At 45.5% G+C, this 13627-nt stretch overlaps 1 long non-coding RNA gene and 20 other non-coding genes across 21 annotated transcripts in view; 20 read left to right on the top strand and 1 right to left on the bottom strand.

The window, feature by feature from the left end:
- The window catches only part of LOC127908011 (uncharacterized), a 110930-nt gene that overhangs the window by 93741 nt on the left and 3562 nt on the right, over window positions 1–13627 (bottom strand). The gene's annotated exons all lie outside the window — the stretch shown is intronic.
- On the top strand, window positions 600–671 carry trnae-cuc (transfer RNA glutamic acid (anticodon CUC)). Its single transcript has one exon. It is a non-coding gene; the product is annotated as a tRNA-Glu (tRNA).
- trnae-cuc (transfer RNA glutamic acid (anticodon CUC)) lies at window positions 1797–1868 on the top strand. Its single transcript has one exon. It is a non-coding gene; the product is annotated as a tRNA-Glu (tRNA).
- On the top strand, window positions 1978–2049 carry trnae-cuc (transfer RNA glutamic acid (anticodon CUC)). Its single transcript has one exon. It is a non-coding gene; the product is annotated as a tRNA-Glu (tRNA).
- On the top strand, window positions 3175–3248 carry trnae-cuc (transfer RNA glutamic acid (anticodon CUC)). Its single transcript has one exon. It is a non-coding gene; the product is annotated as a tRNA-Glu (tRNA).
- trnae-cuc (transfer RNA glutamic acid (anticodon CUC)) lies at window positions 4575–4646 on the top strand. Its single transcript has one exon. It is a non-coding gene; the product is annotated as a tRNA-Glu (tRNA).
- Window positions 4756–4827, top strand: trnae-cuc (transfer RNA glutamic acid (anticodon CUC)). The gene has a single exon. It is a non-coding gene; the product is annotated as a tRNA-Glu (tRNA).
- On the top strand, window positions 4936–5007 carry trnae-cuc (transfer RNA glutamic acid (anticodon CUC)). The gene has a single exon. It is a non-coding gene; the product is annotated as a tRNA-Glu (tRNA).
- On the top strand, window positions 6133–6204 carry trnae-cuc (transfer RNA glutamic acid (anticodon CUC)). Its single transcript has one exon. It is a non-coding gene; the product is annotated as a tRNA-Glu (tRNA).
- trnae-cuc (transfer RNA glutamic acid (anticodon CUC)) lies at window positions 6314–6385 on the top strand. Its single transcript has one exon. It is a non-coding gene; the product is annotated as a tRNA-Glu (tRNA).
- trnae-cuc (transfer RNA glutamic acid (anticodon CUC)) lies at window positions 6493–6564 on the top strand. The gene has a single exon. It is a non-coding gene; the product is annotated as a tRNA-Glu (tRNA).
- trnae-cuc (transfer RNA glutamic acid (anticodon CUC)) lies at window positions 7695–7766 on the top strand. The gene has a single exon. It is a non-coding gene; the product is annotated as a tRNA-Glu (tRNA).
- trnae-cuc (transfer RNA glutamic acid (anticodon CUC)) lies at window positions 7876–7949 on the top strand. The gene has a single exon. It is a non-coding gene; the product is annotated as a tRNA-Glu (tRNA).
- On the top strand, window positions 8058–8129 carry trnae-cuc (transfer RNA glutamic acid (anticodon CUC)). The gene has a single exon. It is a non-coding gene; the product is annotated as a tRNA-Glu (tRNA).
- trnae-cuc (transfer RNA glutamic acid (anticodon CUC)) lies at window positions 9250–9321 on the top strand. The gene has a single exon. It is a non-coding gene; the product is annotated as a tRNA-Glu (tRNA).
- trnae-cuc (transfer RNA glutamic acid (anticodon CUC)) lies at window positions 9431–9502 on the top strand. The gene has a single exon. It is a non-coding gene; the product is annotated as a tRNA-Glu (tRNA).
- Window positions 10628–10699, top strand: trnae-cuc (transfer RNA glutamic acid (anticodon CUC)). Its single transcript has one exon. It is a non-coding gene; the product is annotated as a tRNA-Glu (tRNA).
- Window positions 10809–10880, top strand: trnae-cuc (transfer RNA glutamic acid (anticodon CUC)). Its single transcript has one exon. It is a non-coding gene; the product is annotated as a tRNA-Glu (tRNA).
- Window positions 11088–11159, top strand: trnae-cuc (transfer RNA glutamic acid (anticodon CUC)). The gene has a single exon. It is a non-coding gene; the product is annotated as a tRNA-Glu (tRNA).
- trnae-cuc (transfer RNA glutamic acid (anticodon CUC)) lies at window positions 12287–12358 on the top strand. Its single transcript has one exon. It is a non-coding gene; the product is annotated as a tRNA-Glu (tRNA).
- Window positions 12468–12539, top strand: trnae-cuc (transfer RNA glutamic acid (anticodon CUC)). Its single transcript has one exon. It is a non-coding gene; the product is annotated as a tRNA-Glu (tRNA).

Raw genomic sequence — 13627 nt, 5'->3', positions numbered from 1 at the left:
GTATGACGCCTGCGTCATACCATGGTGTTTATACTTGCGTACTATTGTTTCTACAGATGAGCGAGGTACCTTCAGGCGTTTGGAAATTGCTCCCAAGGAGGAACCAGACTTGTGGAGGTCTACATTTTCTTTCTGAGGTCTTGCCTGATTTCCTTTGCTTTTCCCATGGAGTCAAGCAAAGAGGCACTGAGTTTGAAGGTAGGCCTTGAAATACATCTACAGGTACTCCTCCAATTGACTCAAAGGATGTCAATTAGCCTATCAGAAGCTTCTAAAGCCATGACATCATTTTCGGGAATTTTACAAACTGTTTAAAGGCACAGCCAACTTATTGTATGTAAACTTCTGGCCCACTGAATTTGTGATACAGTGAATTATAAGTGAAATAATCCCAATGTAAACAATTGTTGGAAAAATGACTTGTGTCATGCACAAAGTAGATGTCCTAACCGTCTGCCAAAACGATCGTTTGTTAGCAAGAAATGTGGGGAGGGGTTGACAAACAGGTTTTAATGACTCCAGCCTAAGTGGATGGAAACTTACGACTTCAACTATATGTACCATTTCAAACTGGGAAACGAATTGCACTGTAGTACCCTTCCCTGGTGGTCTAGTGGTTAGGATTCGGCGCTCTCACCGCCGCGGCCCGGGTTCGATTCCCGGTCAGGGAAATAGTCTATGCTCCTTGTTTACTTGTGCAACCTGTCACTATGAATTTAGTAGGTTGTCGCACATATGTACCACTTCAAATTGCAAACCGATTTGCCCTGCAGTGTCCTTCCCAGGTGTTCTAGTGGTGCACCAGACCCTCCTGCAGCAAAGCACCCCCACAACATGATGGTGTTCTTCGGCTTGAAAGCCCTTTTCCCTCCAAACATAACAATGGTCATTATGGCCAAACAGTTCGATTTTTGTTTCATCAGACCAGAGGACATTTCTCCAAAAACTAGGATCTTTGTCCCCAAACTGTAGTATGGCTTTTTTATGGCGGTTTTGGAGCAGTAGCTTCTTCCTTGCTGAGCGGCCTCTCGGGGTATGTCGATATAGGACTCGTTTGCCTGTGGATATAGACCATTTTGTACCTGTTTCCTCCAGCATCTTCACAAGGTCCTTTGCTGTTGTTCTGGGATGGATTTGCACTTTTCGACCCAAAGTACGTTCATCTCTAGGAGAGAGAACGCGTCTCCTTCCTGAGCGGTATGACGCCTGCGTCATACCATGGTGTTTATACTTGCGTACTATTGTTTCTACAGATGAGCGAGGTACCTTCAGGCGTTTGGAAATTGCTCCCAAGGAGGAACCAGACTTGTGGAGGTCTACATTTTCTTTCTGAGGTCTTGCCTGATTTCCTTTGCTTTTCCCATGGAGTCAAGCAAAGAGGCACTGAGTTTGAAGGTAGGCCTTGAAATACATCTACAGGTACTCCTCCAATTGACTCAAAGGATGTCAATTAGCCTATCAGAAGCTTCTAAAGCCATGACATCATTTTCGGGAATTTTACAAACTGTTTAAAGGCACAGCCAACTTATTGTATGTAAACTTCTGGCCCACTGAATTTGTGATACAGTGAATTATAAGTGAAATAATCCCAATGTAAACAATTGTTGGAAAAATGACTTGTGTCATGCACAAAGTAGATGTCCTAACCGTCTGCCAAAACGATCGTTTGTTAGCAAGAAATGTGGGGAGGGGTTGACAAACAGGTTTTAATGACTCCAGCCTAAGTGGATGGAAACTTACGACTTCAACTATATGTACCATTTCAAACTGGGAAACGAATTGCACTGTAGTACCCTTCCCTGGTGGTCTAGTGGTTAGGATTCGGCGCTCTCACCGCCGCGGCCCGGGTTCGATTCCCGGTCAGGGAACTACTCTTTTGCTACATGTTTACTTGTACAACCTGTCACAATGAATATAGAAGGTTATCGCACATATGTACCAGCTCACACTGAGAACCGATTTGCACTGTATTATCCTTCCCTGGTGGTCTAGTGGTTAGGATTCGGCGCTCTCACCGCCGCGGCCCGGGTTCGATTCCCGGTCAGGGAAATAGTCTATGCTCCTTGTTTACTTGTGCAACCTGTCACTATGAATTTAGTAGGTTGTCGCACATATGTACCACTTCAAATTGCAAACCGATTTGCCCTGCAGTGTCCTTCCCAGGTGTTCTAGTGGTGCACCAGACCCTCCTGCAGCAAAGCACCCCCACAACATGATGGTGTTCTTCGGCTTGAAAGCCCTTTTCCCTCCAAACATAACAATGGTCATTATGGCCAAACAGTTCGATTTTTGTTTCATCAGACCAGAGGACATTTCTCCAAAAACTAGGATCTTTGTCCCCAAACTGTAGTATGGCTTTTTTATGGCGGTTTTGGAGCAGTAGCTTCTTCCTTGCTGAGCGGCCTCTCGGGGTATGTCGATATAGGACTCGTTTGCCTGTGGATATAGACCATTTTGTACCTGTTTCCTCCAGCATCTTCACAAGGTCCTTTGCTGTTGTTCTGGGATGGATTTGCACTTTTCGACCCAAAGTACGTTCATCTCTAGGAGAGAGAACGCGTCTCCTTCCTGAGCGGTATGACGCCTGCGTCATACCATGGTGTTTATACTTGCGTACTATTGTTTCTACAGATGAGCGAGGTACCTTCAGGCGTTTGGAAATTGCTCCCAAGGAGGAACCAGACTTGTGGAGGTCTACATTTTCTTTCTGAGGTCTTGCCTGATTTCCTTTGCTTTTCCCATGGAGTCAAGCAAAGAGGCACTGAGTTTGAAGGTAGGCCTTGAAATACATCTACAGGTACTCCTCCAATTGACTCAAAGGATGTCAATTAGCCTATCAGAAGCTTCTAAAGCCATGACATCATTTTCGGGAATTTTACAAACTGTTTAAAGGCACAGCCAACTTATTGTATGTAAACTTCTGGCCCACTGAATTTGTGATACAGTGAATTATAAGTGAAATAATCCCAATGTAAACAATTGTTGGAAAAATGACTTGTGTCATGCACAAAGTAGATGTCCTAACCGTCTGCCAAAACGATCGTTTGTTAGCAAGAAATGTGGGGAGGGGTTGACAAACAGGTTTTAATGACTCCAGCCTAAGTGGATGGAAACTTACGACTTCAACTATATGTACCATTTCAAACTGGGAAACGAATTGCACTGTAGTACCCTTCCCTGGTGGTCTAGTGGTTAGGATTCGGCGCGCTCTCACCGCCGCGGCCCGGGTTCGATTCCCGGTCAGGGAACTACTCTTTTGCTACATGTTTACTTGTACAACCTGTCACAATGAATATAGAAGGTTATCGCACATATGTACCAGCTCACACTGAGAACCGACTGAGAACCGATTTGCACTGTATTATCCTTCCCTGGTGGTCTAGTGGTTAGGATTCCCTGGTGGCGTCTCACCGCTCTCCGCGGCCCGGGTTCGATTCCCGGTCAGGGAAATAGTCTATGCTCCTTGTTTACTTGTGCAACCTGTCACTATGAATTTAGTAGGTTGTCGCACATATGTACCACTTCAAATTGCAAACCGATTTGCCCTGCAGTGTCCTTCCCAGGTGTTCTAGTGGTGCACCAGACCCTCCTGCAGCAAAGCACCCCCACAACATGATGGTGTTCTTCGGCTTGAAAGCCCTTTTCCCTCCAAACATAACAATGGTCATTATGGCCAAACAGTTCGATTTTTGTTTCATCAGACCAGAGGACATTTCTCCAAAAACTAGGATCTTTGTCCCCAAACTGTAGTATGGCTTTTTTATGGCGGTTTTGGAGCAGTAGCTTCTTCCTTGCTGAGCGGCCTCTCGGGGTATGTCGATATAGGACTCGTTTGCCTGTGGATATAGACCATTTTGTACCTGTTTCCTCCAGCATCTTCACAAGGTCCTTTGCTGTTGTTCTGGGATGGATTTGCACTTTTCGACCCAAAGTACGTTCATCTCTAGGAGAGAGAACGCGTCTCCTTCCTGAGCGGTATGACGCCTGCGTCATACCATGGTGTTTATACTTGCGTACTATTGTTTCTACAGATGAGCGAGGTACCTTCAGGCGTTTGGAAATTGCTCCCAAGGAGGAACCAGACTTGTGGAGGTCTACATTTTCTTTCTGAGGTCTTGCCTGATTTCCTTTGCTTTTCCCATGGAGTCAAGCAAAGAGGCACTGAGTTTGAAGGTAGGCCTTGAAATACATCTACAGGTACTCCTCCAATTGACTCAAAGGATGTCAATTAGCCTATCAGAAGCTTCTAAAGCCATGACATCATTTTCGGGAATTTTACAAACTGTTTAAAGGCACAGCCAACTTATTGTATGTAAACTTCTGGCCCACTGAATTTGTGATACAGTGAATTATAAGTGAAATAATCCCAATGTAAACAATTGTTGGAAAAATGACTTGTGTCATGCACAAAGTAGATGTCCTAACCGTCTGCCAAAACGATCGTTTGTTAGCAAGAAATGTGGGGAGGGGTTGACAAACAGGTTTTAATGACTCCAGCCTAAGTGGATGGAAACTTACGACTTCAACTATATGTACCATTTCAAACTGGGAAACGAATTGCACTGTAGTACCCTTCCCTGGTGGTCTAGTGGTTAGGATTCGGCGCTCTCACCGCCGCGGCCCGGGTTCGATTCCCGGTCAGGGAACTACTCTTTTGCTACATGTTTACTTGTACAACCTGTCACAATGAATATAGAAGGTTATCGCACATATGTACCAGCTCACACTGAGAACCGATTTGCACTGTATTATCCTTCCCTGGTGGTCTAGTGGTTAGGATTCGGCGCTCTCACCGCCGCGGCCCGGGTTCGATTCCCGGTCAGGGAAATAGTCTATGCTCCTTGTTTACTTGTGCAACCTGTCACAATGAATATAGAAGGTTATCGCACATATGTACCAGCTCACACTGAGAACCGATTTGCACTGTATTATCCTTCCCTGGTGGTCTAGTGGTTAGGATTCGGCGCTCTCACCGCCGCGGCCCGGGTTCGATTCCCGGTCAGGGAAATAGTCTATGCTCCTTGTTTACTTGTGCAACCTGTCACTATGAATTTAGTAGGTTGTCGCACATATGTACCACTTCAAATTGCAAACCGATTTGCCCTGCAGTGTCCTTCCCAGGTGTTCTAGTGGTGCACCAGACCCTCCTGCAGCAAAGCACCCCCACAACATGATGGTGTTCTTCGGCTTGAAAGCCCTTTTCCCTCCAAACATAACAATGGTCATTATGGCCAAACAGTTCGATTTTTGTTTCATCAGACCAGAGGACATTTCTCCAAAAACTAGGATCTTTGTCCCCAAACTGTAGTATGGCTTTTTTATGGCGGTTTTGGAGCAGTAGCTTCTTCCTTGCTGAGCGGCCTCTCGGGGTATGTCGATATAGGACTCGTTTGCCTGTGGATATAGACCATTTTGTACCTGTTTCCTCCAGCATCTTCACAAGGTCCTTTGCTGTTGTTCTGGGATGGATTTGCACTTTTCGACCCAAAGTACGTTCATCTCTAGGAGAGAGAACGCGTCTCCTTCCTGAGCGGTATGACGCCTGCGTCATACCATGGTGTTTATACTTGCGTACTATTGTTTCTACAGATGAGCGAGGTACCTTCAGGCGTTTGGAAATTGCTCCCAAGGAGGAACCAGACTTGTGGAGGTCTACATTTTCTTTCTGAGGTCTTGCCTGATTTCCTTTGCTTTTCCCATGGAGTCAAGCAAAGAGGCACTGAGTTTGAAGGTAGGCCTTGAAATACATCTACAGGTACTCCTCCAATTGACTCAAAGGATGTCAATTAGCCTATCAGAAGCTTCTAAAGCCATGACATCATTTTCGGGAATTTTACAAACTGTTTAAAGGCACAGCCAACTTATTGTATGTAAACTTCTGGCCCACTGAATTTGTGATACAGTGAATTATAAGTGAAATAATCCCAATGTAAACAATTGTTGGAAAAATGACTTGTGTCATGCACAAAGTAGATGTCCTAACCGTCTGCCAAAACGATCGTTTGTTAGCAAGAAATGTGGGGAGGGGTTGACAAACAGGTTTTAATGACTCCAGCCTAAGTGGATGGAAACTTACGACTTCAACTATATGTACCATTTCAAACTGGGAAACGAATTGCACTGTAGTACCCTTCCCTGGTGGTCTAGTGGTTAGGATTCGGCGCTCTCACCGCCGCGGCCCGGGTTCGATTCCCGGTCAGGGAACTACTCTTTTGCTACATGTTTACTTGTACAACCTGTCACAATGAATATAGAAGGTTATCGCACATATGTACCAGCTCACACTGAGAACCGATTTGCACTGTATTATCCTTCCCTGGTGGTCTAGTGGTTAGGATTCGGCGCTCTCACCGCCGCGGCCCGGGTTCGATTCCCGGTCAGGGAACTAGTCTTTGCTACATGTTTACTTGTACAACCTGTCACAATGAATATAGAAGGTTTCGCACATATGTACCAGCTCACACTGAGAACCGATTTGCACTGTATTATCCTTCCCTGGTGGTCTAGTGGTTAGGATTCGGCGCTCTCACCGCCGCGGCCCGGGTTCGATTCCCGGTCAGGGAAATAGTCTATGCTCCTTGTTTACTTGTGCAACCTGTCACTATGAATTTAGTAGGTTGTCGCACATATGTACCACTTCAAATTGCAAACCGATTTGCCCTGCAGTGTCCTTCCCAGGTGTTCTAGTGGTGCACCAGACCCTCCTGCAGCAAAGCACCCCCACAACATGATGGTGTTCTTCGGCTTGAAAGCCTCCCCCTTTTCCCTCCAAACATAACAATGGTCATTATGGCCAAACAGTTCGATTTTTGTTTCATCAGACCAGAGGACATTTCTCCAAAAACTAGGATCTTTGTCCCCAAACTGTAGTATGGCTTTTTTATGGCGGTTTTGGAGCAGTAGCTTCTTCCTTGCTGAGCGGCCTCTCGGGGTATGTCGATATAGGACTCGTTTGCCTGTGGATATAGACCATTTTGTACCTGTTTCCTCCAGCATCTTCACAAGGTCCTTTGCTGTTGTTCTGGGATGGATTTGCACTTTTCGACCCAAAGTACGTTCATCTCTAGGAGAGAGAACGCGTCTCCTTCCTGAGCGGTATGACGCCTGCGTCATACCATGGTGTTTATACTTGCGTACTATTGTTTCTACAGATGAGCGAGGTACCTTCAGGCGTTTGGAAATTGCTCCCAAGGAGGAACCAGACTTGTGGAGGTCTACATTTTCTTTCTGAGGTCTTGCCTGATTTCCTTTGCTTTTCCCATGGAGTCAAGCAAAGAGGCACTGAGTTTGAAGGTAGGCCTTGAAATACATCTACAGGTACTCCTCCAATTGACTCAAAGGATGTCAATTAGCCTATCAGAAGCTTCTAAAGCCATGACATCATTTTCGGGAATTTTACAAACTGTTTAAAGGCACAGCCAACTTATTGTATGTAAACTTCTGGCCCACTGAATTTGTGATACAGTGAATTATAAGTGAAATAATCCCAATGTAAACAATTGTTGGAAAAATGACTTGTGTCATGCACAAAGTAGATGTCCTAACCGTCTGCCAAAACGATCGTTTGTTAGCAAGAAATGTGGGGAGGGGTTGACAAACAGGTTTTAATGACTCCAGCCTAAGTGGATGGAAACTTACGACTTCAACTATATGTACCATTTCAAACTGGGAAACGAATTGCACTGTAGTACCCTTCCCTGGTGGTCTAGTGGTTAGGATTCGGCGCTCTCACCGCCGCGGCCCGGGTTCGATTCCCGGTCAGGGAACTACTCTTTTGCTACATGTTTACTTGTACAACCTGTCACAATGAATATAGAAGGTTATCGCACATATGTACCAGCTCACACTGAGAACCGATTTGCACTGTATTATCCTTCCCTGGTGGTCTAGTGGTTAGGATTCGGCGCTCTCACCGCCGCGGCCCGGGTTCGATTCCCGGTCAGGGGGAACTACTCTTTGCTACATGTTTACTTGTACAACCTGTCACAATGAATATAGAAGGTTATCGCACATATGTACCAGCTCACACTGAGAACCGATTTGCACTGTATTATCCTTCCCTGGTGGTCTAGTGGTTAGGATTCGGCGCTCTCACCGCCGCGGCCCGGGTTCGATTCCCGGTCAGGGAAATAGTCTATGCTCCTTGTTTACTTGTGCAACCTGTCACTATGAATTTAGTAGGTTGTCGCACATATGTACCACTTCAAATTGCAAACCGATTTGCCCTGCAGTGTCCTTCCCAGGTGTTCTAGTGGTGCACCAGACCCTCCTGCAGCAAAGCACCCCCACAACATGATGGTGTTCTTCGGCTTGAAAGCCCTTTTCCCTCCAAACATAACAATGGTCATTATGGCCAAACAGTTCGATTTTTGTTTCATCAGACCAGAGGACATTTCTCCAAAAACTAGGATCTTTGTCCCCAAACTGTAGTATGGCTTTGGCGGTTTTGGAGCAGTAGCTTCTTCCTTGCTGAGCGGCCTCTCGGGGTATGTCGATATAGGACTCGTTTGCCTGTGGATATAGACCATTTTGTACCTGTTTCCTCCAGCATCTTCACAAGGTCCTTTGCTGTTGTTCTGGGATGGATTTGCACTTTTCGACCCAAAGTACGTTCATCTCTAGGAGAGAGAACGCGTCTCCTTCCTGAGCGGTATGACGCCTGCGTCATACCATGGTGTTTATACTTGCGTACTATTGTTTCTACAGATGAGCGAGGTACCTTCAGGCGTTTGGAAATTGCTCCCAAGGAGGAACCAGACTTGTGGAGGTCTACATTTTCTTTCTGAGGTCTTGCCTGATTTCCTTTGCTTTTCCCATGGAGTCAAGCAAAGAGGCACTGAGTTTGAAGGTAGGCCTTGAAATACATCTACAGGTACTCCTCCAATTGACTCAAAGGATGTCAATTAGCCTATCAGAAGCTTCTAAAGCCATGACATCATTTTCGGGAATTTTACAAACTGTTTAAAGGCACAGCCAACTTATTGTATGTAAACTTCTGGCCCACTGAATTTGTGATACAGTGAATTATAAGTGAAATAATCCCAATGTAAACAATTGTTGGAAAAATGACTTGTGTCATGCACAAAGTAGATGTCCTAACCGTCTGCCAAAACGATCGTTTGTTAGCAAGAAATGTGGGGAGGGGTTGACAAACAGGTTTTAATGACTCCAGCCTAAGTGGATGGAAACTTACGACTTCAACTATATGTACCATTTCAAACTGGGAAACGAATTGCACTGTAGTACCCTTCCCTGGTGGTCTAGTGGTTAGGATTCGGCGCTCTCACCGCCGCGGCCCGGGTTCGATTCCCGGTCAGGGAACTACTCTTTTGCTACATGTTTACTTGTACAACCTGTCACAATGAATATAGAAGGTTATCGCACATATGTACCAGCTCACACTGAGAACCGATTTGCACTGTATTATCCTTCCCTGGTGGTCTAGTGGTTAGGATTCGGCGCTCTCACCGCCGCGGCCCGGGTTCGATTCCCGGTCAGGGAAATAGTCTATGCTCCTTGTTTACTTGTGCAACCTGTCACTATGAATTTAGTAGGTTGTCGCACATATGTACCACTTCAAATTGCAAACCGATTTGCCCTGCAGTGTCCTTCCCAGGTGTTCTAGTGGTGCACCAGACCCTCCTGCAGCAAAGCACCCCCACAACATGATGGTGTTCTTCGGCTTGAAAGCCCTTTTCCCTCCAAACATAACAATGGTCATTATGGCCAAACAGTTCGATTTTTGTTTCATCAGACCAGAGGACATTTCTCCAAAAACTAGGATCTTTGTCCCCAAACTGTAGTATGGCTTTTTTATGGCGGTTTTGGAGCAGTAGCTTCTTCCTTGCTGAGCGGCCTCTCGGGGTATGTCGATATAGGACTCGTTTGCCTGTGGATATAGACCATTTTGTACCTGTTTCCTCCAGCATCTTCACAAGGTCCTTTGCTGTTGTTCTGGGATGGATTTGCACTTTTCGACCCAAAGTACGTTCATCTCTAGGAGAGAGAACGCGTCTCCTTCCTGAGCGGTATGACGCCTGCGTCATACCATGGTGTTTATACTTGCGTACTATTGTTTCTACAGATGAGCGAGGTACCTTCAGGCGTTTGGAAATTGCTCCCAAGGAGGAACCAGACTTGTGGAGGTCTACATTTTCTTTCTGAGGTCTTGCCTGATTTCCTTTGCTTTTCCCATGGAGTCAAGCAAAGAGGCACTGAGTTTGAAGGTAGGCCTTGAAATACATCTACAGGTACTCCTCCAATTGACTCAAAGGATGTCAATTAGCCTATCAGAAGCTTCTAAAGCCATGACATCATTTTCGGGAATTTTACAAACTGTTTAAAGGCACAGCCAACTTATTGTATGTAAACTTCTGGCCCACTGAATTTGTGATACAGTGAATTATAAGTGAAATAATCCCAATGTAAACAATTGTTGGAAAAATGACTTGTGTCATGCACAAAGTAGATGTCCTAACCGTCTGCCAAAACGATCGTTTGTTAGCAAGAAATGTGGGGAGGGGTTGACAAACAGGTTTTAATGACTCCAGCCTAAGTGGATGGAAACTTACGACTTCAACTATATGTACCATTTCAAACTGGGAAACGAATTGCACTGTAGTACCCTTCCCTGGTGGTCTAGTGGTTAGGATTCGGCGCTCTCACCGCCGCGGCCCGGGTTCGATTCCCGGTCAGGGAACTACTCTTTTGCTACATGTTTACTTGTACAACCTGTCACAATGAATATAGAAGGTTATCGCACATATGTACCAGCTCACACTGAGAACCGATTTGCACTGTATTATCCTTCCCTGGTGGTCTAGTGGTTAGGATTCGGCGCTCTCACCGCCGCGGCCCGGGTTCGATTCCCGGTCAGGGAACTACTCTTTTGCTACATGTTTACTTGTACAACCTGTCACAATGAATATAGAAGGTTATCGCACATATGTACCAGCTCACACTGAGAACCGATTCCCGGTCAGGGAAATAGTCTTTGTTTACTTGTGCAACCTGTCACAATGAATATAGAAGGTTATCGCACATATGTACCAGCTCACACTGAGAACCGATTTGCACTGTATTATCCTTCCCTGGTGGTCTAGTGGTTAGGATTCGGCGCTCTCACCGCCGCGGCCCGGGTTCGATTCCCGGTCAGGGAAATAGTCTATGCTCCTTGTTTACTTGTGCAACCTGTCACTATGAATTTAGTAGGTTGTCGCACATATGTACCACTTCAAATTGCAAACCGATTTGCCCTGCAGTGTCCTTCCCAGGTGTTCTAGTGGTGCACCAGACCCTCCTGCAGCAAAGCACCCCCACAACATGATGGTGTTCTTCGGCTTGAAACTCCCCTTTTCCCTCCAAACATAACAATGGTCATTATGGCCAAACAGTTCGATTTTTGTTTCATCAGACCAGAGGACATTTCTCCAAAAACTAGGATCTTTGTCCCCAAACTGTAGTATGGCTTTTTTATGGCGGTTTTGGAGCAGTAGCTTCTTCCTTGCTGAGCGGCCTCTCGGGGTATGTCGATATAGGACTCGTTTGCCTGTGGATATAGACCATTTTGTACCTGTTTCCTCCAGCATCTTCACAAGGTCCTTTGCTGTTGTTCTGGGATGGATTTGCACTTTTCGACCCAAAGTACGTTCATCTCTAGGAGAGAGAACGCGTCTCCTTCCTGAGCGGTATGACGCCTGCGTCATACCATGGTGTTTATACTTGCGTACTATTGTTTCTACAGATGAGCGAGGTACCTTCAGGCGTTTGGAAATTGCTCCCAAGGAGGAACCAGACTTGTGGAGGTCTACATTTTCTTTCTGAGGTCTTGCCTGATTTCCTTTGCTTTTCCCATGGAGTCAAGCAAAGAGGCACTGAGTTTGAAGGTAGGCCTTGAAATACATCTACAGGTACTCCTCCAATTGACTCAAAGGATGTCAATTAGCCTATCAGAAGCTTCTAAAGCCATGACATCATTTTCGGGAATTTTACAAACTGTTTAAAGGCACAGCCAACTTATTGTATGTAAACTTCTGGCCCACTGAATTTGTGATACAGTGAATTATAAGTGAAATAATCCCAATGTAAACAATTGTTGGAAAAATGACTTGTGTCATGCACAAAGTAGATGTCCTAACCGTCTGCCAAAACGATCGTTTGTTAGCAAGAAATGTGGGGAGGGGTTGACAAACAGGTTTTAATGACTCCAGCCTAAGTGGATGGAAACTTACGACTTCAACTATATGTACCATTTCAAACTGGGAAACGAATTGCACTGTAGTACCCTTCCCTGGTGGTCTAGTGGTTAGGATTCGGCGCTCTCACCGCCGCGGCCCGGGTTCGATTCCCGGTCAGGGAACTACTCTTTTGCTACATGTTTACTTGTACAACCTGTCACAATGAATATAGAAGGTTATCGCACATATGTACCAGCTCACACTGAGAACCGATTTGCACTGTATTATCCTTCCCTGGTGGTCTAGTGGTTAGGATTCGGCGCTCTCACCGCCGCGGCCCGGGTTCGATTCCCGGTCAGGGAAATAGTCTATGCTCCTTGTTTACTTGTGCAACCTGTCACTATGAATTTAGTAGGTTGTCGCACATATGTACCACTTCAAATTGCAAACCGATTTGCCCTGCAGTGTCCTTCCCAGGTGTTCTAGTGGTGCACCAGACCCTCCTGCAGCAAAGCACCCCCACAACATGATGGTGTTCTTCGGCTTGAAAGCCCTTTTCCCTCCAAACATAACAATGGTCATTATGGCCAAACAGTTCGATTTTTGTTTCATCAGACCAGAGGACATTTCTCCAAAAACTAGGATCTTTGTCCCCAAACTGTAGTATGGCTTTTTTATGGCGGTTTTGGAGCAGTAGCTTCTTCCTTGCTGAGCGGCCTCTCGGGGTATGTCGATATAGGACTCGTTTGCCTGTGGATATAGACCATTTTGTACCTGTTTCCTCCAGCATCTTCACAAGGTCCTTTGCTGTTGTTCTGGGATGGATTTGCACTTTTCGACCCAAAGTACGTTCATCTCTAGGAGAGAGAACGCGTCTCCTTCCTGAGCGGTATGACGCCTGCGTCATACCATGGTGTTTATACTTGCGTACTATTGTTTCTACAGATGAGCGAGGTACCTTCAGGCGTTTGGAAATTGCTCCCAAGGAGGAACCAGACTTGTGGAGGTCTACATTTTCTTTCTGAGGTCTTGCCTGATTTCCTTTGCTTTTCCCATGGAGTCAAGCAAAGAGGCACTGAGTTTGAAGGTAGGCCTTGAAATACATCTACAGGTACTCCTCCAATTGACTCAAAGGATGTCAATTAGCCTATCAGAAGCTTCTAAAGCCATGACATCATTTTCGGGAATTTTACAAACTGTTTAAAGGCACAGCCAACTTATTGTATGTAAACTTCTGGCCCACTGAATTTGTGATACAGTGAATTATAAGTGAAATAATCCCAATGTAAACAATTGTTGGAAAAATGACTTGTGTCATGCACAAAGTAGATGTCCTAACCGTCTGCCAAAACGATCGTTTGTTAGCAAGAAATGTGGGGAGGGGTTGACAAACAGGTTTTAATGACTCCAGCCTAAGTGGATGGAAACTTACGACTTCAACTATATGTACC

Source organism: Oncorhynchus keta, chromosome 16 (assembly GCF_023373465.1).
Source record: "Oncorhynchus keta strain PuntledgeMale-10-30-2019 chromosome 16, Oket_V2, whole genome shotgun sequence".
Taxonomy (NCBI): Eukaryota; Metazoa; Chordata; class Actinopteri; order Salmoniformes; family Salmonidae; genus Oncorhynchus; species Oncorhynchus keta.
The sequence above is the reverse complement of the archived record's forward strand: the minus strand, read 5'-3'. Positions and strand labels throughout refer to the sequence as shown.